This window comes from Sturnus vulgaris, chromosome W (assembly GCF_052056855.1).
Source record: "Sturnus vulgaris isolate bStuVul1 chromosome W, bStuVul1.hap1, whole genome shotgun sequence".
In the NCBI taxonomy this organism is placed as follows: Eukaryota; Metazoa; Chordata; class Aves; order Passeriformes; family Sturnidae; genus Sturnus; species Sturnus vulgaris.
The window spans coordinates 44,479,451-44,506,103 of record NC_142282.1 but is presented as its reverse complement, the minus strand read 5'-3'; the positions used below and the strand labels follow the sequence as shown (position 1 = coordinate 44,506,103).

Sequence of the window (26,653 nt, the reverse complement as noted above, 5' to 3'; positions counted from 1 at the left end):
TCACTACTCTCCTACTTCATTTATACAGAAAATATAAATATATCTATATCATAATGTCTTTTCTGATGTAGAGATCCTGCATGAATCAATATGCATATCAGAGCCCTGGTTTTCAGGTGTGCCTTGAAGAGATACACAAATGAAATCCAAATTGTGTGTGTGTAAACAAAAGTAATTTAAGGGCCCTTCTTACTATAATGGAAAAGAATAGGATTTTGTATTTTACTTCAGTGGAAACAGAATCTTGCCTAATTTTGCAGGGTTTTAGAAAGCCAATCATGTACAGTCAAGGCATGTTCAGAAGCTCTTATTTTAGTACTTAAATACATTTTTATAATGGCATCACGTTCAAACTTTCAAAAACTTCCAAAGAACACATCAAACTTTCTATCTTGGTTTATTACACTATTCAGTTCTTCCCTTGGAAAAGCACCTTCTGACCTAATGAAAGTTTTGTGCAAGATTGAATTAAGTGGTGGAAGTCTTTCTTAAATTATTCAAGCAACTAACACAAAAATAATATATCTCGCAGTTATCATGAATTTCAAGCAATTTAATCTTGTTAAGAAGACAAATTATGGTGGGTGTTTTTCAAGAGGAATTCTACAATATGGTGTTTTATAGACATCTCTCCTATGGCAAGGCATGTATTGACTGAGGACTGATTCTGGCTTTGGTACTTTCATTGCTTGGCCAGATAATTTTCAGTGACCTGCTTTCTGCTCACAAATGCAGGTATACTATTTGCACATAGAGTTCTGAGGAGATAAAGTCATTAGAGAAAAGATGGAAAAATAGAATTAAAGTATTACACCTTGCCAGAATAATTAAAAGTATTTTAAATGTTTTATCTCTATTTTTTAATTCAGCAGTTGCAGTTGTATGAAATATACCTTTTAGAAGAAGTTGTCTTGCCAAGTGATTGGTACTATAAAATCTAATGTATTTTGGGAGTAAATAATTTTAAATCCAGTACTGTGTGTCTCCCTCTTAAATTCCTGTGAAAACTCTACTGAATATCTTGCTTTCACATATAAGTCTGTATGGTTAACAAGAGATGGGCTTAAAAACTGCATTTTTATATCAATAGCTACACATCCTTATAACCTGATCAACTGGGTCAAACTCAACCCCTTTGAAATAAATTTAATAAATAAATGTGGCTATTATTCCCTACTTCATAATCCACTATTTTTCTCCACTTGAATTGTTTGAGCTCAACAGCAACTCATGCCTAACATCACTGGAACTTACTTGCCCAGAGGGCTTAGCTGATTTCTGAAGGTCAAATGTAGTTTTCATGTATATTTGTATGCATGTTGACGATATTGTATATCTAGTAACTGCTTTAAGAAGATTAAATCTGAGTGTGAACACATTCTGAAAGAAGTAGACACCAGATAATGGATAGTCCATACAAGAAAGTGAGTACATGTAATCTCATAGCAATGTTTATAGACAGTGTAAAAAAATAAAAATTTCAATTTCCAGACCTAAGTCTGTATTTATGTGCTTGAAGTAATGGCATGTTATAGAAAAAAATATGCAGACAATTGTTCTAATAATAACTTCTCTGATTTGAAAGAAAATCAGTTCTAACATGTTTTAATGTCTTTTTTAAAAATAAGTAAATTAGAAGAGAAACATTTCCATGCTCATTAGAATGGAAAACATTATTTGATGGATTTTATTTTGATAATTTAAATACTAGTAGGTTTCTACTTAGTCCGACTCAGCTGCTTCTATTTATTATGTTAATCATTTTATGCAACACCAAAATCGATACAAAATCAAAGATCATGTTATGCTTCTGAACAAAATATAGGATTTTTACAACATATATTGTGGGAGACTGTTTATCCTAAAGCATCAAAGACATTTTTACTGTGGTGCGACCTATTTTTAAAATATAGCTTAATTCTTATTTATTAATTTTGTTTCAACACCATTAATATGATCTCTCATTAATTGTTTTATTAGGATATAGTATGTATCAGGTAAAGGCATCTTAAAACACGTTGTCAAATTCGCCATAATTAATTAATGTTTACTATTTTTCACTCTGAACTCGAAATTTACATAATCCAGAGTTTTTGTTGTACTGTTCTTTGCTCCAATTAGTTAAATAGCAAATCATATTTTGCCATCATTTTCCTTACAAAAGAAAGAAGGCTTAGAATTATGCCATCTCTGGTCAGCAAATTGTTAATTATTTGTTGTATATTGTAACTATTACAAATGTGGGGATTCGATTTCAGATGAGGTCTATTCAGACCTTTTCATTCTGCACCATCTCTGGCAGATGTAAGCATATTTTTGTGTATCAATGAATCTTTTAGAAAAATTTGCAATTCGTCAAATAAAATTTTAACTAAGAAAATTGGAAGGACTATTACTGTGTCTGCAACAACGAAACTTTTGACTGGGTCCACTGCCAGCACCCTGCCAACCCAGTCTCTCACAGAATAGGTGTGCTGCGAGTATGTCTGTGAAAGAGCAAGGGAGGGACCACAATTCATAAAGCTTCTTGTATTAATCACAAGAACCTGTGTTACTGTATTTAGTCGGGAACCGAGGATGTTACTGTACTAATAAGCAGACAGCAAATCTCACCTTTGAGGAAACAAAAAGTTTCCATTTCCTGCCGAGACACTTCCTAGTATTTCTAATCTATTGTTTGAAACGCTTACTCTTGCTTCTCAGCTCCAGCTGTCATTTTACATTTGCAAAGATCTTTAAAATTAATTATTGGTATAATTAGGAATAACATTAAAAATAGCAACAGGAAGGAGGGGAGGGGACGGAGGGGAGGCGACGCCCGCCGCAACCCGCAGCCCATTTGTATCCCGTGCAGTAGCCTCGCACTTCGGAGCTCTGCGCACCCCACATGTGGCATGTGATCCTCGTCTGGGCAGGCGGGCGGGCATGCCTCGGGCCGTCCTTCAGCCCCTTCTTCCTCCTTTTCTCCTCAAACGCTGCGCCCCAGCAGCCAGCATAGATCCGTGTGTCGTCCCTCCCTCCCGTGGCTTTCTGATTCGGGGTGGGAGGAAGGAGGTGAGTGGATGGGAAATGTCAGGAAGAAGGGGAGGGGGGAGCCACGTTGCAGTTCAGTGTGAGGCAGCACCCGTGGCTACCCCTCTTCTTTCATCACCCCTTATGTTTTCTTCTCCTTCCTACCGTTGAATGAGCGGGGTTAGACTCGAAAAGTCTCAACTGATCTCTGCGAGGATGTATGTTAGGTATGTGTCTTGCTGAGGGGGCTGCGAAGGGGAGCGAATCGGTGGCGGGCATCGCGGCGGTAAGTACTGGGGTACAGAGCAGCCCTGCCACCCTGCTCCGCGGCAGCCTCGCCGATCGCACACACGCACTCTTGCGGGGGGCTCGGCTTTACCGGGGGCTTGGTAAGACCAGACAATGCCCCGCTGGGCTCCGGAGGAGGCCACACTCTGTCACCCAGGGGACAGGAAGACACTGTCTGGGGAGGGCGACCCTGCTCGCAGTTTCCCGTGGACTGGGGGGGAAAAGGCAGGGCATCACCTCCCATTCCTCCGCCGGCCTCCTTACCGCCCTTCGATTCCTCAGATCCCTTGTTTGCTTTCTATGGCACTTCAGTCTTCTGAAAGTTTATGCTGGGCTGAGTGGGCTGCGACCGGCGCAGTAACCCCTGACAGCAGCAGACCCTGAGAGAGCAGGGAGAGATTTCTCTGTGCCTCCCGTCCCCCGCCCCCCCGCTTTGTCCTTACTCCCATTTCCTGATTTTTTTGCTCTTAATGATAAATCTTATTTAACCGAACAAAGATTATTGGATTACAAGCCAGATCACCTGATAGCGACTTACCTATTGGTTTGCTAAACACACAGAAGCACGCGCGCACACACATCTATCGGAGGCTGCGTTGAGCTGGAAGCGGTAACACTTGTCGGGAAATTGGTATTCACACCGTTTCGGGTCGAGCTGATACACGTAAGGCAATACGTACACACACATGCTCGTATCAAAGAGAGAGAGCAAATTGTCATGTTCCCATCTGGCTGCCTTTTAGCAAATAAAAGAAATAAGACCTTGCTTCTGGTTAGGGTGAGGTGGAAGGGTTTGGTTTTCTGATTGCCCTGGGTGTATAAGGCTGACAATTGCTTTTCCCAGGACAGTCTGTCCATTAGTTGGAAAAAAAGGAAATGCTATTGGGAAACTGTCTATGTGAGGGATGTCAGGAAAATTAATCCACAAACACCAGAGGTTTATGTCCAAAAAGGAGACAGAGGAGTCCTTTTTGCTTTATTCGAATAAAGGGAGAGGCCATGGGACATTCCCCTGGGATCTCTTAAATTTTCGGAGGACGCAGCCTCCTTTTTATCCTATTTTCCCGGCCGCATTTCCCTCTCTCTTTCCCCATTGGCTTAGGTACTTGAGAGGCACAGACTTCCCGGAACGCCTGATACCTGAAATTCCCCTCTAATGTATAACCCTCCCTTTTAATTTTTAATTCTTATAGAATTCATAGTTTTCCCCCCGTTGCTTCTTTCATCTTTCGATATCCAATTTCATTTATCAGCAGCCCTACAGTTTGTTTGTAAAGGCAAATATCTCTTTCCATTCATCAATCAGTGGAATCCATCCCATTGTTTCTTTTATTTCTCAGTGCTAGCCTTATCTATAGGCTGATCCACAACTCATTTGTAAAGAAATTTAACATTCCTCTCAGGGAGACAAGTGGAAGAAAATAAATAAAACTTCTGCTTAGTTAGATTGCCAAGGTAGGTTAGCTTCAGAAAGCCTTTTATAGTGACTATGCAGGTTTTAAAGTCAGTATATACACTTCTTTCTACTCTCACTGAGTTCAGTTTTTGGGGTGTGAGGGGAGGTGCCCTGGAGAAGTAGGTGACCGTTTTATCCCACTCTATGGGTCTGTTAATCGGCTGCAAACTGCACTCCTTTGCCAACCATTCCCAGGTTTTCTGCAATATGCCTACTACTTATAGGCTGCCTCAGCCTTGACGATTCTTCAACTTGACGATTGAAGATGATAGGTTTATATGTTCTGATTCATTTGTATTTGAATATAGCACTCTAGTTCTCGATTTATTCATTGCTACTGAAAAGCTGGGAAAGAAAAGGAAATGGGGGCTCAGTAGGGCAAAGGACTATAATGATTTTGTGCATTTGGACTGTCAGTACCCTGCGGTGTTTTATTAAATAAGTAGTCCTAGTGTTATCAGACACGAGAGAGAAATATATTAGATGTCTGACACTTTTTGCCAAATAGGCATGCACACAGCTCTCAGCAAAATGGCAAGGCTTTAATTAGGTGCTGCAATTCTCTTCCAGGTGGTTCTGAGAGCGTGGGAATGTGTCAGAGCAGCAGCATCTGTCAGCCGCAGGGCCAGCGTCCCGTCAATCCGCTATTGCGTCCTGTCAGCACGGTATGGAGGTAGGCGACCGCCAGCCCCGGCCACTTCTCTCTCTGGGTTTGGGGGATGAGTCAAGATGGGATGGGAGGATGTCGGCGTGTCTAGGGCAAAATGAGAGGCACCCGTTACCATTATTTTAGTGTAAAAATATTATCAACAGTTCCTGGAGTTAGTAAAAGAAGAGAACAATGTTCTTAGGGAGAAAAAGAGCCAGGAAAATGTTAGCACTTACTGAGTTTAGACTAGGTATGATCAGCCGGTATTTAGAGATCTCTTCAGTACTTGAGGACACAAGCTGATTTTTCGTTGATTTTAATGTTATATTGGTTCCTTTAAGTAGACATACATTTTCTAAGACTGAATGCTCCTCGGTCTTTTGATGCTACTAGTAGCGAACTCATTCTCAAGACTAGGGTTGTTTAGCAAAATTTTTCTCCTGCAGATGCACAAAAATGTAATTCAAAACAGACAAGTTATTATTTTCTTCAACTATAGCCCGTTGAGGAAAGTCTATTGATATACGAAACAAACAAAATTCCTAGAATGAGATCTCGGAAATTAATTATCAAAGTACACCTGGCTAATGAACTACTAGAATAAAAACAACGGAAAGGAGCAGTTAATCCAATGAAATGTAGCCTCCTGCTTCTCGGATGCATCTCACCCTCCTAAAAGCAACACAATTAGTCTTCATTGCCATTTGTACTTATAAAAACTTCCTTTCAGTAACATAAATCTGTCCCTTTCATTTTAATTTTTTAGTTATTAAAAAAAGGAAAAAAAGAATATGGATAAAGTAAAGATCAGATAGAAAGTGTTTCCAATAAAAAGTTATTTCCCCACAGCATCAGCACAAAAATTAAATAAAGACTAGGGCCATTCCGCTGGGGCAAATAGTAAAATTTTACTCTTGCTTCAGATAATATTGTCGTTCCCCTTCTCACGGTTTATAAGCCATGCTTTTCTTCAAACAGGAATACACAAAATGATCTCTTTTTTTTATCCTGGCAATTAAAATGCAAAGCACTTAGAAAGGCAGCGATTGTTCCTGCTGAAATGTGTTTGTGGACTATTGCCTTTCCGCGTGTATATAAGACAATACAAATAAGGGGAGAGATGCTGGGGTGAGATAGTAGCGGCAGGGAGAACACACAGGTGCTGCCCTTCCCTCTGCTCTCAGTGCGTCCTTCTCCAGTTTCTTTGGGAAGACTTTGCTCTCAGTGAGGCATTTATCATCTCTGTCAGGTCTCTAATTTTTGTGGGATACAGCCCAGATCTGGAGTCAGGAGTGCGTGTATGCGGAGGTGTGCCCAATGAAACGGCCGCTCTAGTAGGGCTGAATTCTTGCTTTGCAGCGGGTCATGCAGACAAGATCGTTGCCTTGATGTCTTCTCCCCAGGCTGCGCTAGGTTGGGCAAAGGAACGCGGTGCGATGTGGCCTCTCCTCTAGCCCTAAACCCGTCGATCGACCGCGCTCGCCAGAGCCCTGCCGAACACCGGTAGATGTCGCTGTCTCTCTGCCGGAAGCAGCTACCGCGGGGGCTGGAAAGCTGCGCCTACTGGGACACCCGGACCTGGCTCGGGTCTCCTGGACTGCAGGCAGCCGGGCTCGAACAGCGGCATCCCCCTCCTGATCTCATCGGCGTGCAAGGAGCCCGCCACAGAGCGGAGCCAAGGAGAGGACTTTGGGTAGGAAACACTCTTTCGAGGAGTCATGGAGCTGAGGGATACCCACGCCCTGACAACCTTTTCCACTTGATTCGAAGCTGATGTAAAGGAAAAAAATTATCCAAACTGAAACAAAATTAGGTTTAGTCCTCTCTGTGAGTCAGTTATGGAAAACAGAAAAATAACTGATCATTTCAAACCTTAATTTGTTGATTGCTTATTTTATGCCAAATAATAAACTGATTACAAAAATAGAAAAACAGAAAAGACATCAAGACAATTTAGCTGTTAGTACTAAAAAACCCACAAATATATGGTATATGGGAACTCAACTGCACTGGCTACTTATCCTAGACTGATGCTGAAGTTAATGTTTTGAATGCTCACCATATTTAATAGAGTTTACTCTACATCACCCCTTCACTCTCCTGCCCGGAAATCTAACAATTTAGAGATTATTTTAAATATGCATGAAAATAATGAATATTAAAATTCCCACTTCCTCTTCCCCTGCTGCTCCTCTTGTCTTTCTACCTCTAATCAGGGGAGACATTATTAAATAAAAAGACATTAGCATGGCTTTTGTGGGTTTTTTTTCTAAACGATGTGTATTATTAGGTGCATTCACACAGGACATATAAAGAGGTCCAAATTACGAACTTTTGTGAGGGCAAAAGCCAGTAAATCAAGCCTTTTCCTTACTTAAAAAAAACCCACAAAACCTCATTTTAAGGTTAGGTTATTTTACCTAAGATTACATGGTTGTAATTTTTCAAATTTTCCTTCAAAGGTTTAAATTTAGCGAAAAATAAGAAAATAGTTTTTCTTTTCCTATGTCTCCCTTCTTCTAACCCAATCTGTAAATAATGACTAAACATGAATGTTCACACATAGAGCATATCGGCACAGATCTGATTATGATTATAAGATAGATAGACATGGCTGAGGAGAAGGACAATATAAGTTTAAAATATTTAATATTTAGATGATTTTAGCCATTAAAAGTATTGCAAAAAAGACGAGGGAGGGGATCTATTTCATCAGTGTCCATCGCGTCCCCTCTCTCATCTGTAACAGTCATCTGTAACGATTACCCAAAATTAGAATATTATTAATGCTACCTTTTTTTTTTTTCTATCTGAAATCCATGAAATCATCACTTCGGTGGCATTTCGAAATAACATGTGAGTTTTATGCGCCTTTATTTTTAGCTTTAAAAGGCTAAGTATCAGGTAACAAGTTAGGGAAGTATTTATTGTTCATGTTCTACCCATGAAATTAGCCCTAAAGTAGCAAGTGACTGAGGCAAGACAGCTGTCTCCACCATGCCTGTGGCACATGCAGGGGCGGGGGAGGAGCGGAGGGGCTGAGGAAACGCGCAGAGCGCTGTCGCTGCAGGAGCCGGTGCTGCTGCCGGCTGCAGGGCTTATTCAAATGTCGCTCGCTGCCTCTGTGATTCGCGGGGACCCAGCCTCCGTATGGTAATGGAGGGGGAGGGGCAGATGTGTGGCTGTAGCGACGAGGGTAGAGACGAAGGGGAGCTGGAGGGGAGGGGGCTCAGGCACTGCTCCTGAGGCAGCCCAACTGGGGCAGAGCACTGGCGTCGGTGCCTTACGTCCCGTCCCGCCGGGTGCGGTGCCGTCAGGGGCAACGGCTGTGCGCAGCGAGGCGGCGGCGGGGGTAAGCAGCAGCACAGGGAGTGAAGGGGCGTGGGGTCATTGCCCTGCGCCACCGTGGCAGCCGGGGGCAGGGAGGTGGCCAGGGCCGCGCTTCCGCTCTAGACAGACACACCGCCGCGCATTTGTGCCGTGGGCAGAGGGGATGCAACATACCAATATACCCCTGCTCACCACAACCTACACACACTCCCCGCTCTCCCTCTGTGCCATCTGCTACCTGTGCACACACCCGAAGATGGGCTAGACACTCACTTCTGTGGGTCTGTGCATATGTTACTACAAATTTATAGGGGAACATGATTCATGTGAGCTAATTAAAAGCAGTGAAAATAATAAATTTCATGGTCTGAGTCCCCAACATCACTTGTAAATGGACACCTCTAGATACATGTGTTGCCCTACCGTTATTCATAAAAATGTACCAAAAAAAAGTACCTACTTATATAAATCATTGCTCTATATGGTAAGGTTAGAATTAATCTTAGATTATAGTATCTGCTTCCATGATTTTTAAAATGTCTTACGGGTAGGCATCTGACCACTTTTTTTGGGTGACATATATGAGCACTTTAGTGTAGGTCTTGTGCAACTGGAGCTAGAGGTAGTGCTGGAAATACCATAAGAAATCCAAAGTATACGTGTTGTGAAATAGGTACTGAGCAATACAAATGGAATATGACATTCTGATCTTTATTTTTTAAAAAATATATGCATGGCAGTCTTGAAGGGGAGGCAATTTTCACCTTATACGTTTATGCAGGTAAGTAATCCATGGTGTAATTATCTATGCACATACTTAAATTTTCTTTTTAAGAAAAAATATGTATATGATTGGGCATTGTTCTTATGGAAAACATTACTCTTTTAAAATATAATATTTCTAGAATTTAAAAATAGAGTAATCTCCTGGTTTTAATCATGCTTAAACTACTCTCTTTTAAAAAATAAGATTTTCCCCATAAAGGTAAATAGAAATGAGCTAATACGGTTTTTAAATGTAATTCATGACCTGTGGATTTTCAGATAAAGATATTGTAATGCTAACAGCAATATTTTAAAATAAACTTTAAAAATGCATTTTCAGTAAAGACTTAGGTAGTTCCTTTAAAACTACCCATGTTAATATGAATTGTAATACATTTAATAAAGTAAGCAGTTAAGACAGAGCGTATAAATTGTCTTCCTTAGAAAAAGCCCTCCATACCTGGGTCTACACATTTTAAGATAATCTGAAATAAAACATTCCTGAAATCCAGAGACATAAAGTGCTTTTACAGGTCGCAATTCTGCAATGAAATATTATGAATCATTTGAATCCGTTCCCATTACATGCATTATCTATATTGCCTCATATTTTAAAACAGTAACTTTTTTCCTAATATGAAGTTAATTAGGTGGTCAAATTTCCAGGTTCGACCTATTGATATTATTGCTGAACATGACAATTATATGTCTCTCCTTTTAAGACCCGATAAGCATGTTGTGGACCTATATTTGCTTTATTAGCTTTGTGCATATTTTGTAACCTTATGCAAACAGAAGCGGGGAGGAAACTACATATAAAGGCACATACACATCAGAGTCATGCCAAAAGGGGAAGGGGAGGGGAGAAAAGAGGGGACAAAAAAAGGAAGGAAAGATCTGAGAAAAAGCGATAACTTTTAACTTTAGATTAATTTGTAAATGCAAATATAACTTTACATATGCATCAATATTAAAAATAATACACGGTAGAACCAACAGGATGAGGAGGAGGAGGGGAATGGCGGAGAATGGCGCAGCGGTGAAGCCCTGATTAAGCATAGGGAGCCGTCTGGAGCAGCTTGCTCTGAGACAGGGTCTTTTCCCTGCCAGGTCGCCTCCGGTTCTAGCCGGTGCACCCCAGGCTTCTGTGCCTAACTGATATTTGTTACTTCAGAGTTTTTACTGTTGTTGTTTATGATGTTTGGAGGAGGGGAGGACGAAAGAACAGATTGTTTCATTAATTGCGATCTTCATTAATAGGGACGACCGCTCCGGGAATCTTCAGTCTCTTATCCAAGCAGTAGGATTTGCATATTTATTTAATACCCTAATTTCTTTGATATATGCAAATGTAGCCGGACGTACAGTAAACTTCAAGCTGACGTCAATTAATATGACCTCGCTGTTAAACCTTGAACATGAAGCGAGGATGAGGGACGGGAGGGTGTGCATAGCCAGAGCCGCTCGGAGCCAAGCCTCATCAGACCATGCCGGGCCAGTCCAGAGAGGCGGCCGTAGCGGGGAGGTGGCCCGACTGCGGGTAGGCAACGTCCGCAGCAGCGTTGGCTGTTTGGCTCCGCTCGTCGCTTTGCCTTACTGATCAGAGCCCCTGCCCAATAAAATAAATGTTAAAAAAAAAAATAACCTGACTGGTCCACTTTCTCTCCCTACACGGAGGTAAAATAAAGCCCACCCTCTCGATGCCCTATTACCATCCCCGGGAACGCCTCCGCTCCTCTTCATCAGGTGATGAGCGGGAGATAGAGAACATCAATCAAGACACAAAAACTCCCGCCCTCCCAGTACTGCACGACACACGCAGTGCAGGTAAATCATAATTTCGAATGACTGTATTGATACAGCGTTAGCAGTTTTGTGTAAGGGATTCACTGATATCAGTGCCAATTTAAGGAAGAAGAGGCAGAAAATGAAAAATTTGCTAGGCTCTGGGCAAGCCGTTCACTCCTCCAACCGATCTGATCTGCAAGTCAAAACTACTCTCCCGTGTTTGTACTGATTTTTCCCATTTGGCAAGAGAAGCAGTATTAAAGGGCTCTCAGATATCTGACTAGAAAGTTGGCTTTGTTACCAAGGTAGAAAAGGGTAGATGTGAGCAATTTTCTAAAGTTGTCTCCTCTATATCTTTCCCTGCACTCTTTTTCCCTTTAGAAACACCTTGGTTTATAATGATTTGAGAACTTTTAGCTCTAGGGGAATTTTCACTGGTGAGGCTGTAGAATTAAATGCAATCAGCGTTTTGAAAATTAATGGTAGTCTTTAATAGGATGTAAGTTTTTTTTGTCTGTTTTGTTATGTTCCAGAGCATGTCTTTAGAACTTGACACAGTCAATTTTAGAGCAAAACAGCTGTAAGCCAGCCGCTGCACACATGCACACACACGCTTATACCCACACACACTCATGCACTGTTTCTCTATTCAAACATCTTGACTAAACTTAAATGGCCGAGCCAGGGAATGGAAACATGAGTGTATTTCTGATTGAGAGACTGATCCAGGCTTTTATAAGTCCTCTCAGCAGTTTTGTGTAGCCAGGGTTTGTCCAGAATTTTGTTATTTTAGTCTGAGATTGCATTTTTATTCTTACAGAGTTCTGTTGGTCTGCCTTGTCCCCAGGGGCTGTGTTAGCAGGAGAATCCATGTGTGCTGTGCTTGTCTGGCCTGCAACAGGAGCTGTGAAGGGCCATGGCCAGGACAGGATGGCTGGACTGCTGTCCTTGGCAGTAGCTGGCAGGAAATCCGTGCCTCTGCAGACTGACTACTCTCTCCCTGGACTCGCACTCTGGATGGGATTCCCATATAACGTATATTTATATATATGCACCATACACATATGACTTAATATGTATATATATATACATATGCATATTTTTTAGTATTGTCCCTGCCCCAATACCTCCCCTGACATATTCTTCACACATGCTCACACTCCTTGACACCTGCTCACATGACTACAACACAGCACATGGAAAAAATTCCATATGTGGATGTCATGCAGTTATCCCAGGCAGGGACAGGCTGTCTGGCACACTCCCAAACCCCTGGCCCTCCCCAAATCCCCTCTAAGGCTCTTCCATCAGCACCCCTGCCCTGTAACCACCCCTGCCAACCCATTTGCTGCCCACAGCAAACATTAAGCACAATCCCATTGTTGCGTCCTCCCCGGGCACATAGCAGAGAGCTGTCCTGCCTCCCTCTCTTGTGGTGCACCCCCTCCCTCTCCCATAATCTTCTCTGATCAGACACACCCAAACTTCTCCGAAGGCACCACATGGCCCTTTGCCTAGTTCCTACGCTCTAAAAAGAGCTGGCATTTTCATGGACAAGGTGTTGGTTCTGTGCCACTAGTTTTGAACCTGAAGCATTGAATGAGAAGGAAAAGAAGGAAACCACAAAACAATTTAAGAAAGCCTTCTTCCAGCAATCACTGTGTTGATGGGATGTCACACTACAAGTTTCATGATAACAAATTGAAAGGGATCCTTTTTGTGGTTATTATTGTTGTTGTTGTTGACTGGTTGATCAATTTTGACACGCTACACAAAAAGGTAATATCTCCCAAAACCAGGACTCAGAAGAATCAATTCTTCAGAAGTTAGCCAGAGGAGAACACCTTAGAAAAACTCAACCATTTGGTGTTTCCAAATAAATGTGTGTTCCTTCTCTAGGAATATGTAGCCATTGCTCTTCTTTAGACAAGGCATTTCTAATTTGTTCTGTCTGTCAAAATGGGATTATGAGAGGTTTTGGTGTAAATTCATTATCTCTGGCAATGCATAAACACATAGTAGGAACAGGAAAAGACCATGGAAATGGATGAACAAAAGGACTTCAGTTTATCAGAAACAAAAGCATTGGGAAAACTGGTTGAATTTCAGAGCATTTTCTCCTTAGCAGAAAGGGCTGGACTAGACCTTGGCCAATCTGTCTCCCCTCCACCAAAAAAAACCTTGTAGAGCCTCACATGCAAGACTTCACTTTCTACTCTGGAGCTTAGGAAGCAATATGGAAAAAAAAAAAGTAAAAAACACCCCACAAACACACCCTTTTGCCTCCCCTCCCTTTTTCTTTGTGGAAGCTTTCTAATTATTTTAGAACCAATCTTGCAAGAATTGCACCATGGAAATAAGTGGCACTTTTAAATAGAGATCACAAGGAGAAAGATCTGAATTTCTGGAGACATGAAAGGACCTGCTTTCTGTGCTTTAAAGGGGTCTTTACCATGGTGGGAATCTTTGTTTTCTACTAGAGATTCATTTAGATCTGAGGTCAAATCTTTATTTTATAAAGAACTAATGTAAGTATTGTGAGGAGAATTTAAAGAACCTGAATTCCTTATAGAAGGGAGAGAGATCAACTTCACTGGACTTCCATGTTTTCCAATTGAGGGAATGGGTATATGGGAACCTGAGCTCAGTTGGCAGCTCTGTGACAGGTTCAGGGGTAGGGGCTGCCTCACCCAGAGTCAGACAAAACAGGTGATCTTGAGTAGGGCTCCAGGAACTTCCACTGGTGACCATGAGGGAAATTTGATTAACAAGGCATGGTTTTATGAGTTAACACGGTGGCTTATATTGGTTAGCTGATTTTGTATGTCTTATGCTAAACTTGTTGGTCTTGTATGTGGTTAGGTGTGAGAACTCTTAATTATCAAGTATATTGCCAGTAAAAGCAGAGTTATAATGTTTAACTATGCAGAGAAGAAGCTTTTTAGCAGTACCTGGGTACCTTTTAAGGTGTATAGACATTGTTCCTACAATCATTCACTGGGTTTTAAACTAGAATAATGGAACTAACTTCTGGTGACCCTACATTTTCAAAGTGTTTTGTAAAAAAAGAAATTGAAAAAAATTAAAAAGTTGAACTCATATTTTTGAGATTGTCAAAGTGGTGGACATTATTCACTGTAGTTAATAAATCCGTGTGCCTCTGTGCTTTATGGGCCACAATTGCAAGCAGGCATTACTGGGTTGTCCAAAATGTAGCTTGATTAAAATATGTATCCCTTTGAGCAGTGGTGATTTAATAAATGTTTCATGAGGTTATAATTATTCTCATCTTGTCCGGGGTGGCAGAGGTAGGTGTGATGCACCTGGCATAGCTCAACCCGATTAAAACATACACCTTTTTGAGAGGGGGAGGTGGCAGTGGTGTCAGCCTGCACCATGCCACGGCTCTAGGTGCCACTGCCCCGAGACTCCGGGAATGGCTGCTGGGGCATGGCACAGTCCCGGCCACCGCTGCCTCCAGCCCTGGTGTGGGCTCTCCGGGACGCTGGTAGGCAGAGAGCATAAATGAAGAAAGCGATTTATACAATGGTGCTTTTAGGCCTCCATCTCACCCACCCACCAAAACACCCACTCACCAATTCACATACCTCTCCAAGAACAATTCTAGCCCAGGATTCATGAAATTGGGGAAAAAACTTACCATAAAGTAGAAGAACTCAGTTATTTTGTAATAAATAATATGCTTTAAAACTAGAGCTGATGTAATCAATATGATGCAAAAACAGTGTCATAATTATTTACACATACAATTCTTAATATACTAACAGTTTTGTAAATATAGATCATGCCTTTTTAATGATCCTAATTTCACGACATCGGTGATGTGAAAGACATGGAAATTATCAAGAACATACTGGCTTAAATGTGTTTCACATGTTTTGAACTGAAGGGTAGATGGAGCCTCCATCTCCTCCTTTTCATGAGACTGAAGTATTAAAGTAACTGGCAGCTTACAGTATGCAAATATCATATACACCTCTGTAGCTTTCAGCATCTCTATTCAGGAGTCCCAAATATTCTTCAATTATTTTCTTTTTCATGATAGATCTCCACAAATAATTATGGAATTTGGGATTTTTTTGTTAATAATTAAGTCCTGCAAGTATTAATTACCACATTGAACCCTGCAGATACTGGAGTACATTACTTGTATCTGTTTTATGTCATATTAGACCATCTGCAGGAAATGTGGCTAGCTATTTCCCTGTTTAATCTAGAGTGAAGTGTTTTAGTAATTTATTCAATAATCTCCAAATGTTGATATACACACCTCCCCCTGAACACTCATGCATTTATATATTTACATACATTTCATGAACAAGACCAGTGAAATCATTTAAATTATGAACCTTTGCCTTTTCCTAGCTATTTTTCAGATTTAGTCAATGCAGGAAGACTACAGGAAATGACAATCAGGACAAGGAATGGTATTTTTTTTTTGTTTAATAATAAAAGTCAGGTGATAGAACATATTCTTTAACAGCGCATAGTGTATTCCTGTGAAATTACTGAGTGTGTGGGTTTTTTCTTTTCCAAAATTTTGCATTCTTGATAGTCTACCTAATCTTATTTTGTACTATGGATATCCCTTTGCATACCACATGTTCAACAAAACAGAAATGTAGTCTGCAGCTGCCTGTAAAATTCAGTTGTGGTCACAAAAGAAATTATAAGACACTTTTATTAGAAGACAAGCCAGTCAAGTGACTCACCTGGCTGAAAGGGAAGGGATATTATGCAGGAAATTCTTGCCTGTATTGTATTGGTGTGACATTTTAAATTTATGAGTCCTATTCTAATTTAGTAGGAAAAGAGTATTCATACAATGCTGTATAGTTATGTACTTCATAACAGTTTAAATAGGGTTCCTATGAATATTCCATACAGAAGATGGGGATACCATCATTGGAACAAGTCTCTGTAGTAATTACAGAAACATAACTATTCCTCTTTAAAATAAATAGAGACTGTTTGTTCTTTAAAAATACATGGATAATGTTTCTTTTTTACATCACAGCCATCTGGAGACCTATAAAAAATTAGAAAAGCGTGTCAATAACATACCAATTTAAAGGCCACTGATGGACATTTATTAGAAAGGCAGAAGGAAAAAAGAAATGTTTGAATTCCATATCTCCCAATATGCAGATCACTCTAAAGTGATTTTGGAAAAAATTAGCAATTTCTGTATAGATTTTTTAAATATTCACAATAAGCAAATATTTTTTGTGCAGTCTCACTGGGCACCCTTTGATCTTAAGGTCCTTCTAGATGATTGAAAGTTAGAAAATTTAATTGGGAATATGGCTAATGAACAGTTAGGTTATAGTTTTCATGTTGGCTCTTTTGACTTTCTCAGACTCTCATGATTATTTGACAAAATGTGTATTGCAGTTACTTCTTAAGTCAGTGTGTGAGTAAGGTGGTCTTGAGAACAGAGCTTGATGTTTTAAAGGTGTATTTTGCATCTTTGAAACATAGCAATGCTATAGCATGCTTTAATGTATGCATTAATGTGTACATGTGTCTGTGTTAATATGTATTATATATAGAAATATCTGTATAAGCATAGACATACGCACACATACACAAGGAATACCAGAATTTTCATGCCTCTGACAATGCAATGGATAAATTCACAATCCTAGTGCATGTAACACATGCCTAAACCACTAATACTGCTGCCTTTAGCTATTGCAAGAAAAAATATTTCGAAAAAACAACTTCCAATTTAGAGAAGTTCATTAGAATTTTACATATCAAAATGATCATGTGCCTTTAGATATAACAGATATCTAATTATCAAGCACAGTAATGAATAGTATAGTGTTATAAGAATTGGAACCATTTCATGCCAAACTGTATAATCTGAAAAGAGCACTGGCATAATTAGTTCATGCATCTCACATATACCAAGCACTGGTGGCAAATTGTAGTGTTTCCTTATACCAGAGTATCTAACACACATTTTTTAAAAATGCTCAATTTCAGAGGCTGATAATCTGAAAATACAAATGAATGGTCTTATTAGTAATATGACTTCTGAATTTAGGATTTGGCACATTAGTAATATTTGTTTTACTTCTTGGTTGCAGTATTAATTTTGGGCCTTGTCTGATAAATACCTATACACATGTGCTTAGTCCTACACATGTATACACAGTCCCCCTGTGTACATACAAGCACATATATGCTTTATTATGTGAGTAGGCTATACAGTCAATGCAGAACAAGAATTTCAGTTCAACTTCATGCATTTAAATATTTCTCCTTAAAAATAGCAATAATGCAAACAGGTTAATTTACAAAGAAATTATTTAAATGCAGTGAAATGTATTCACTATAACTGTACAGGAACATACAGCATGATGCATTATGTTTTATTTTACACCTTAAAAGAATAGTAGCAGCATGAATTTCAAGCAAGAATTCATTTAGAAGTGTAGAGCAGTTCATATTCTCTGTGCTGAATTCTTCAATATGCATCTTATACTGACCACAGTACATATGAGCTTTTAAAATACAGTTCTTAATTTCAACAGTAAGTACTGTAGATCTCAGTCCAGAGTTTCATTGTATCATATATGGTTGGGAGACCTTTATTTTTTGCACTTTGGACTTAGAAAAATTCTATACAAATTATAATGTTAAATAATTCAAAGTATAATGTGGAGGACAGGTGAATTGAGAGACTTAAATCTTTAAATGGTACATAACTCATTCTAACAATTTAGAAAGACTTCATCAATTTCTTGAGTAATATAAGCAGCATTCCAAATAAACAAGTAGAGAAAAATGCGTTGCACAATCATCCTGGTGTAAATACCTGCAAATCACTATAGACACAAAACAACCAAGCTGCGAAGCCATTAAAAACACATCACAGCAGGGCAAATTGTCAAAGTAGTTATACATCGACTACTGTGTAATGCAGATCTGATCCCCAGTCTCAGAAAACAAGGCGCAACTTTAAGATATAGCAAAGTGCCTCACATCTCTCTGCACAAGCAGAGGCTGCCAAAATGCAGGCAAAGACGTTCCACAGATCTGAAGTGCTTTTGCCTATCCTTAGAGAGAGAATTCTTCCAGTCTTTGAATATTAGAGCAATATATGCTTGCAAGAAGGAAAGTAAAGGCAGCAGGTGGATTTTGCTGCAGTCAGGAGCAACAGAGGGCTTAGTCCCGAGCTGCTGCTGCTGCTGCTGTGGCTGACAGAGGCAGATCACTGATCATTAATGCATATCAATAACCATGCGTACTTGAAATTTCTCATGACATCATCATTACCTTTGTCTCCTGTGGTCCAGGACCTCTGATCTTGCTGGACTGGTCCACATTTTGGCACTAAAGGTCCCCCAATTATACCACTTTTCTCCTTCTTTCAGACCGAGGGCAGCAGCAAGCCAGCAAGACTGCTTCTTCCCAGTTCTAGGAGCCCTGAGAAAGTAAGGATCTCCCCCCTGCAAAACAGACATACATGCAAGATATTTACAGTCAAGTTGCCACCATTTGGTACAAATCTCTATACCATGCATAATCTAAAGGGATCAGGAGCTGGATCCTCGAATCATCATGTCACTTTTTACTGAAATGTGGGGTTTTTTTTCTTCCTTACACTGCCCTGGAAATTGACAATTGTTTTACATCTTTATAGTCTAAAGAGTCTTTTATGAGGCTGAAGTAATTTATAATGCAAATAGAAGCTTGTGAAGGGATGAATGCTTTTTCAGTCTTATCACATCTTGATACACCTTAATAGCTGGGGTTTTTTTCTGATATTAACAGATGAATTGTTGGTTATCCCTGCTGGAAATTACTGACTGAAAGAAAAAGTTTGGAATAAACTTTGAAGATAACAGACCTCTTTTGGGTGCTATTAGCTGAGCATGCACACATGGACACACACACACATCGGGTCACAATTGTATAAAAGGATGACTATTTTAAAGCAGCACTGGTACTATTGGAGGAAACTGCACATCTATCAAAAAAAATTGGATTCTAGCAAGGAAAGCTAGAGGGAAGTGAGTTGTTATCTTTGGTTATCTAGCTGTATGAGTGTTTTGGTCTTCATAAAGCTAGATAACCGAAAGTAAAAACTCCTTCCAAATCATCGTATACCATGTGAAAATGAAAGACTACTGCAAGAGACAGTAAAAAATTACCCAAACAAACAAACAAACAAAAAAAAACAACCAAGAAAGGTTATCAATTCTATTGAATCAACATTTTTATAGCTAAAGGTGGGAGTAGAGGGAATTAAATAACATACTTAGTCCAGAATATGAAATTGTCAGATGCTAAGTGCTGCAACAAGGAAATGGTAACAATGGTAAACATTGCATGTGCAACGATTGATGTTAAATAAATAAAGCAAAACCTAGACCAGTTAATGTTTAACTGAGCTGAGATTACATTTTTTAGAAAGTTATTTGGAAATGCTGTTTCATTTTGTGAAATTATTCATTGCAATGAAATGGCTTTAAAAATAAAGCTGGTGGTTGGTTAGGGTGATGATGATAGTTGCTGTTGGTGGTGATGATACAGTGTGGGCTGAACTGGAAAAAAATCAGTCTGCATTCATCTTAGACAAAGCATTGAGGGATTTATTTCAAATAACATGAAACCAGGCTTTCAAAAAAAGTTCACATTGAAGTGTAGGCAAGCTTAACAATTTATAGCTACAGAGAACTTGGTGCAAATGCACAAGTGATGGCTGATTTTTATTCTTCTGTTCAATATGCAAGCACATATGCTTCTCAGTTCCAGTAAGGTTTCCTTGAGGAGGCTATTGAAGCAGAAGGACATGATGGAGATGAGATCGCCTCCTCCCTTGTCAAAGTGTTAAAAATGTTCTGTCTTACTCTGTGCCTAGCATTGGAAATTAAAGTGACATTTGCTCAAAAAATCCACGTGTATGCCTCCTCTCTTTTTGCTTAAGGATGATCAGATCTATCTAGGAAACAGTTCTGGCATCCCAAACTGAAATAATTAGGACGTATTAGGACCTGACAGAAATGGGAAGGGGGTGGGGAAGCTGATGGTCTGTCTTGCCTAATTGATTCCATTACATGACCTGCAGGAGATGTGAACGGCTGAGCCCTCCCATTCCCACGCTCAGGGAAAGTGGCAATTCCATGCCTCGGCAGCCCGTGACAGACAGCTCTGCTGGGGGCTGCAGAATGAAAAAACCCTCAAGTGCACTATACCATACTCATCTCCATTGCCTCCATAAGTGGAGCTACTTCCCACCCACAGCCATCTGAAGGCTCCCAAGTGAGAACACCGACTGCTCTGTGGCTGTACACTGTTTCTTTCTGTTAATTCTGGAACCTCAGTACAAGCTCCTTGGGAACAAGTTTCACTTTTCTTCCTTGGCCCAAGTATTGCAGATGATTTAGGAGAGGCAAGGCAGAGGTGAGGCAACCTGGGAGGTACAGCTATGGAGACTGCGCCTCTCTTCCCAGATGGATAAAAATAGCAGACATAATGTGTTGACCTTGCAAACATCTAATGGGTTTTAATAAACACTTGTTTCGGTGCTATTCATATTTATCATTATTGCAGTTTAGGCACCTTTTACAGTGAAATTGAGCAGGTTTAATTTTTAAGAGCAACATTTTCCTTTTAATTCAACTTAAACATCTTTCCAGAGGCAGACTAGTGTCTAATACTATCTTAGAAATTGAACATCTCTAAAATAGATTAAAATAAGATCAGACATAAGGAAACAATTCTCAACGTTCTTCATAAATTAAAGGGTTGACTTTGTACAGGCGGTTTGTTTGTTTGTGGGTTTGGTGTTTTGAGGGTTTTTTCAATTTTTTTATTTTTTCAATTTTTACTTATGAATAGGATGACACATAAAATACTGTTTGGGTGTTTATAATGGAAATACTTACCTTTACATCACATACTCTGAGACGAAGGAAGCAGAGAACCATCAAACAGGTCTTAGAAACAAGACATGCACTGTTGATTTAAAAGAAATAATTAGCCTCCAAAGTCATCTCATCTTCCCTATAGTTCCAAATATATTCTATAGAATTTTTAAGGCTTACTCAGTGGCTTTTTTTACTGAGATTCAGAGAGTACTCCAGCCAATCTGTATTTACATTAATTCCCCCTTTAGCTGCTGTACACATGCCAAAGTTGTACTACTGTAGAGACCGATGAGAAGCCCCTTGTTTATTTACATTTGAAGCACTGTATGTGCAACCAGTCTTTCATTTTGAGTGCTTGTATGCCTTTCATTTACTTCTATCCAGAGTTGCTATTTACCTAGAGTGATTGTCTATGACCATTAATATTTACATTACAAAGTATGTGGGGTTTTTTCTGAAAGACCTTCAGTTAAGTCAATAAACTGTTTTCTGGAGAAACCTATTGTTTACTCAGGCATCCAATGGAGTCAATTAACTTAAGCTTTTGCTTGCATCTCGGTATTTTATGTTAATTTGTTAAGAAAAACACCCAGAAGAAACACAAATATAATTGTGTTGCCCATTGCAATATTAAATTGATTTGTACCATATTGAAGTTACATGACTATAAATTAGTAAAACACTACTACTAGTGCTACTACTACTACTACTATTACTACTACTAATTATATTATTGTTATTATTTTTCCTTCATTGCTTGGAAGCAAAATGCCCCATCTGCAAACCTGACTTGGGAAAAGAGAGCATTTTAAAATGTAGCATGGTCTCCAAGTTTATGCTTGCCTCATGTAGCAAATAATGTTATACAAAATTATCTATCTTTAGAACTTTCAAAAAAACCCAAACAATATACATCTTTAAATAAAAAGAAGTGTAAATATCAGTTGAGCAGTCCTTTGAAGGCTAGTTTTAGCACTAGGAAAAAACAGATCAAATTCATTTAGCATGTCACTGTCATAAAACAGTTGAAGTTACAGGTTGTGCGACTATGCATGTTAACTAGTAGGAATCCAGGCTTATTCTCGGTGAAAAGGGAGCATCAGTTGCTGTTGAAGGACAATGTTAAAAAAGCAGCTGAATTTAACACCATCTGGAAGAAAAGATCCTTTCACAACTTTCTCACACCATCAGACAAAACTAGCATCTCCTGTTCTGGGCCCTTGTCTATGTAACCATACAATACTGAGTCATTATACTTTTGCTGAGAGAAACTTTGAGAACACAATATGGGTAACCAGTGAATGACCAAGTGTCATTGTGCCTGCTTAAGTCAATTGAAATCTAGGTCTAGAGCTATGAATGGCAGTATTGTTTTCCTCACCGGGGCTGTACTAAATGTCAGCACAGTGTAAAGAAAAACTTGAAATCTACAAATAACTTACAAGATTTCAGTTATAATATTTTCCCACACTAAAGCTAACATCATTGCTAAGATCTACAATGCCCAAAATACAAAAAGAATCAGAGAAAAATTAGTTTATTTACAAGTTATTTTATTCGGATAAACTTATTAATTTTCTTATGGGAATGTGAAATCAGCATATAGAGATGGTTTATTGTTTTTTGAAAACTTCAAGTTATAAACCAGCTTTTTATATAATTAAGAAAATTATTTGTGTCAGGAAGGTTGTATCTTGCAACTATTCCAACTCTAACTTGGAACTGATAAAACATAAGTATAATCCATATTACACAGGTTGCTTCTGAGTTGAGTCTAGGGAAAGATTTATGCTTGAATAATTAGAAGAAATAAGGCTGAAGTCGATAAACAAAGTAATAGGTAATATATTTCTGTAATGAAATATATTAATAGATCTCAATGTAGAAATGTTTCCAGTTCTCTCAGTTTTTATTACTTTTTTGTTCCCGCTTGATAATAGTTTCTATTATAGATACTATTCAGTTCAGTCCTCTTTTTAAGATTCATATACCAATTGGCATAATACAGACTAAGAAAAAGAAACCGTTCAAATACAAGGCGTTAGTTACATATTTTATTAGAACATCAGTATTTTTAATCTAATTGACTGATTTTGTTAGTTTCATTAAATGTCATACAGTTCTTAGCATAAAGCTACAAAGCAATGAGTAACTAGACTTTTGATGAATAATACATCTGTGCCAACCACATTAACTAGTAAATTTCTAAGCAGGAACAATATCTGCAGGATTTGGCATTTGTAGTTCTATTCTGTAATACTGACAGAGACCACTCAGAGTGGTTTGTGAAAAAATAGTGCTAGAAAAGTTGTAAAATCTTTTGTAACAAATTGTAAGTTAAGAACAATAATAGGAATTAGGATAATCCAGACTTGAAGTATAAAGAGCAGAATGACACTAGCATACATTTAAATTCCATTCATAGCAAGTAGAAAGAAAAGGCCAAACTCTGTAAGCCATGGTGTTAGTGGGGCTGTTGCACTGACAGTAACAAAAGCTGAATATTGTACAAAATTTGGCAGTGAAGGAAACTATATTTGCCTGTCCAGAAATTGGTTGTATGAATGGACTTATTCATGAGGGCATCTTTGCCTTCCTAAAGTTGCCATTAATATGTGTTAACATAGAAGAAATTCATTATTTGTTTCAAGTGAAATGGAAATATTTCAATTTCAATATGTGGAATATTTCATTTTATAAAGAACCTGAGTGTGCTGTCTTTTAGGGCAGATTTGGTCTTTCCTGTGTGAATTAGAAGTTGCTTTCTCATTTCTGTTGACTTGCTCCAGAAGTGATAGTGAAGTAGCAGTCCCACAGAGACACAATGAAAAAGTCTATTAAAATTTTTAAAATGCACAACAGTTGCATAGATTGCATACTCTGGGATGAGCCCAATAATTAGCTCTTACCTCCTTCATTATTTCAATTTAAAAGAAAGAAAATGCCAGGCTTCTGACAATTAAATTTCCCCACTAAACTGTAAATGCGTGTGTCATGGTTTGACACTGGCCCAATGCCAGGCACCCATGAGAGTCGCTCACTCACCCTCCCCTGCTACAGCTGGGCAGCGGAGAGGGAAACAAATTAACAAAGGGTTTGCGAGTGAGATAAGGACCGGGAGAAAACATTTCAAGGGCAAAACAGGCTCAACTTAAGGCTGCAAAGTGAATTTAGTACTAACAGAATCAGAGGAGGATAATGAGAAGTAAAATAAGCCCTTAAAACACCTTTTCTTCCCACAGTCCCTCCCTCCTTCTCACCAACAGTGCAGGGAAACAGGGCATGGGATTTTAGGTCAGTTCATCACCAAGATTTTCTTCCACTGCTCTGGAAGAGGAGTCCTTCCCCTGTGAGACCGTGGGGTGCCTCCCATGGGAGCATGGGTCCACTCTCACAAGCAGCAGTCCTACCGCACCTGCTGCAACGTGAGTCCCTCCCATAGGCAGACAGTCCTCCCAAAACTGCAGCGACGTGGGTCTCTCTTTCCACAGAGTGCAGTCCTCCAAGGACAGGCTGCTCCAGCCTGGAAGCAAGGGCCCTCTCTCTCCAATGGGTCTTCCACTGGATCACAGCCTCTTCCAGGCATCCATCCCCTCCAGCATGGGCACCTTCCCCACAGTCTGCAGGTGGATCTCTGCATCCCCCGTGGACCCATGGACTGCAGGGGGACAGCCTGCTTCACCATGGCCTTCACCATGGCCTGCAGAGGAATCTCAGCTCTGGCACCTGGAGCACCTCCTCCCCCTCCTTCTCCACTGACCTTGGTGTTGCCATGTTGTTTTCCTTCACGTTATCACCTCCTCCTCTTTGACTAGAAGCAAAAACTGTGTCTTTGCTTTGTTTTTCTTCTTAAATATGTCATCACAGAGGTGTTACCAACCTCTCTCATTGATCCAGTTTTGGCCAGCAGCACGTCCATCTTCAAAGCCATCAGAGATTGGCTCTGCTGGACATGGTGGAAGCTTCCATCAGCTTTTCACAGGAGCCATCTTTGTGGCCCCCCGCTACCAAAAACCAGGCTGTGCAAAAACAATACAGCATGAGATAAAAATTAATACATTTTTATGGACTTCTCTTGAGGGAATGAGAAAGAAGGAGAAAGGAGCCCTTTGGATTTGTAGTTGTCTACTAACAATAACCTATTTTGGTATTCTTGAACCTGTTGCAGGTATTTAGCTATGCACATATGTACATGTATATATAGAGCTATAGGTTTTTAGTGTGTGGTATAAAGCAGGTGTGAAGATTACCTGCAAGGTCCTGAGTCTAATCTGGCTGAAATTGTTGTTAGCTTTGCTGGGACCAGGACTGAGTCTCATACCAGTGTTGTTGATTTATATACATACATATATTAGGAGAAAGGAGGGAGAGTGGGGTGTTCAGTCTGTCATTAAAAGTAATGCAATTCCCCCCCTAATTCAATATGATTGAGCTATTAATGAGCCAAATTTTGCAGATCTTGTTCTTAGAACTGCCATTGAAAGATTGGATTAATGGTTGCCCATACCCATACATGTTAAAGAGAGTGTGATTTACTTTGGATAAGATGGAAAATAGGTCAATGAAATACCTATCATTAGTTTTCATAGATTTGGATCTTGATCTTGTGTCATATCTGACAGTATTTTTATAGATGAGTAATGTGATGGTTGGCTCTCACAATTAAGGGATAAATATGTGCATGTTAAGAGAAGTTTTGTATACGTATAGTTATGTTACTATAATATGTCCTCCCATAGTCCTCTTTCCCCTCCCCCTTGTATTGTTGTCACAGGATGGCCTTGGTAGTCAGGACATTGGACTATGGCAACACCTGACCGCCAATCAAGATGTAAGATGATTTCCACCAATGGACGGCGAAGAAGAAGTTGACTAACAAGACTTTGGGAGTGGCTAGGGGTATAAAAGGTGGAGCACCCATTTTGTGGACAAGTACATGGTGGTTGAGTCATTTGCTCCCAGCACTGCTCTTTCTCCTTATTCAGTCTTTTGTTGTATTTTTGTTAAGGTTTAATAAAACTTTGAAATTTTAAAAGTAAGCGTTGTTTCTCACAGTATTAATTGGGGAAATCTATTATTAAAGTGTAGCTTGCCAAGGAAAGAGCTCTGGCTGTCTACAGTGAACAAACATATAGGTCAGGGGAGAAGAAAGATTTAACTTGTTTTTCTACCTCCAATTCAGCGGAGTCACTTTCTCATAATTTTCTTCTACTAAGCCGAAGTAGCAGGCCTGAGCCATGATTTTTCAAGGGTAAAAAGGCCCTTATTTTATAAGGCTTTACCTATATGCAACAATTCCCCCTTTCTTTGTTTTTTGTTCAAAGGTTTTGTGTACCCCGATGCCAAAACAGGCTGCACCTGTAAGGCCATTATCTTATTAAGACTATTACTGATCATATGCTGGACTCAGGATAAGATACATGGAATACAGATCACAATCAATAAAACCCCATCAAATAC

General features: G+C 39.5%; 2 long non-coding RNA genes across 3 annotated transcripts; both read left to right on the top strand.

Moving 5' to 3' along the window:
* Positions 1–3,069: 3,069 nt before the first annotated feature.
* Positions 3,070–7,282, top strand: LOC148220219 (uncharacterized). Of its 2 annotated transcripts, none has more exons than XR_015799036.1 (3): positions 3,070–3,239; positions 5,327–5,429; positions 6,809–7,282. It is a non-coding gene; the product is annotated as an uncharacterized LOC148220219 (long non-coding RNA). The 2 variants fall into 2 exon arrangements; XR_015799037.1 differs by having other exon boundaries at positions 6,765–7,282.
* Positions 7,283–8,775: 1,493 nt separating this feature from the next.
* Positions 8,776–26,165, top strand: LOC148220218 (uncharacterized). The gene is made up of 3 exons (XR_015798971.1): positions 8,776–11,327; positions 12,109–18,754; positions 25,968–26,165. It is a non-coding gene; the product is annotated as an uncharacterized LOC148220218 (long non-coding RNA).
* The last annotated feature ends 488 nt before the right edge of the window (positions 26,166–26,653 follow it).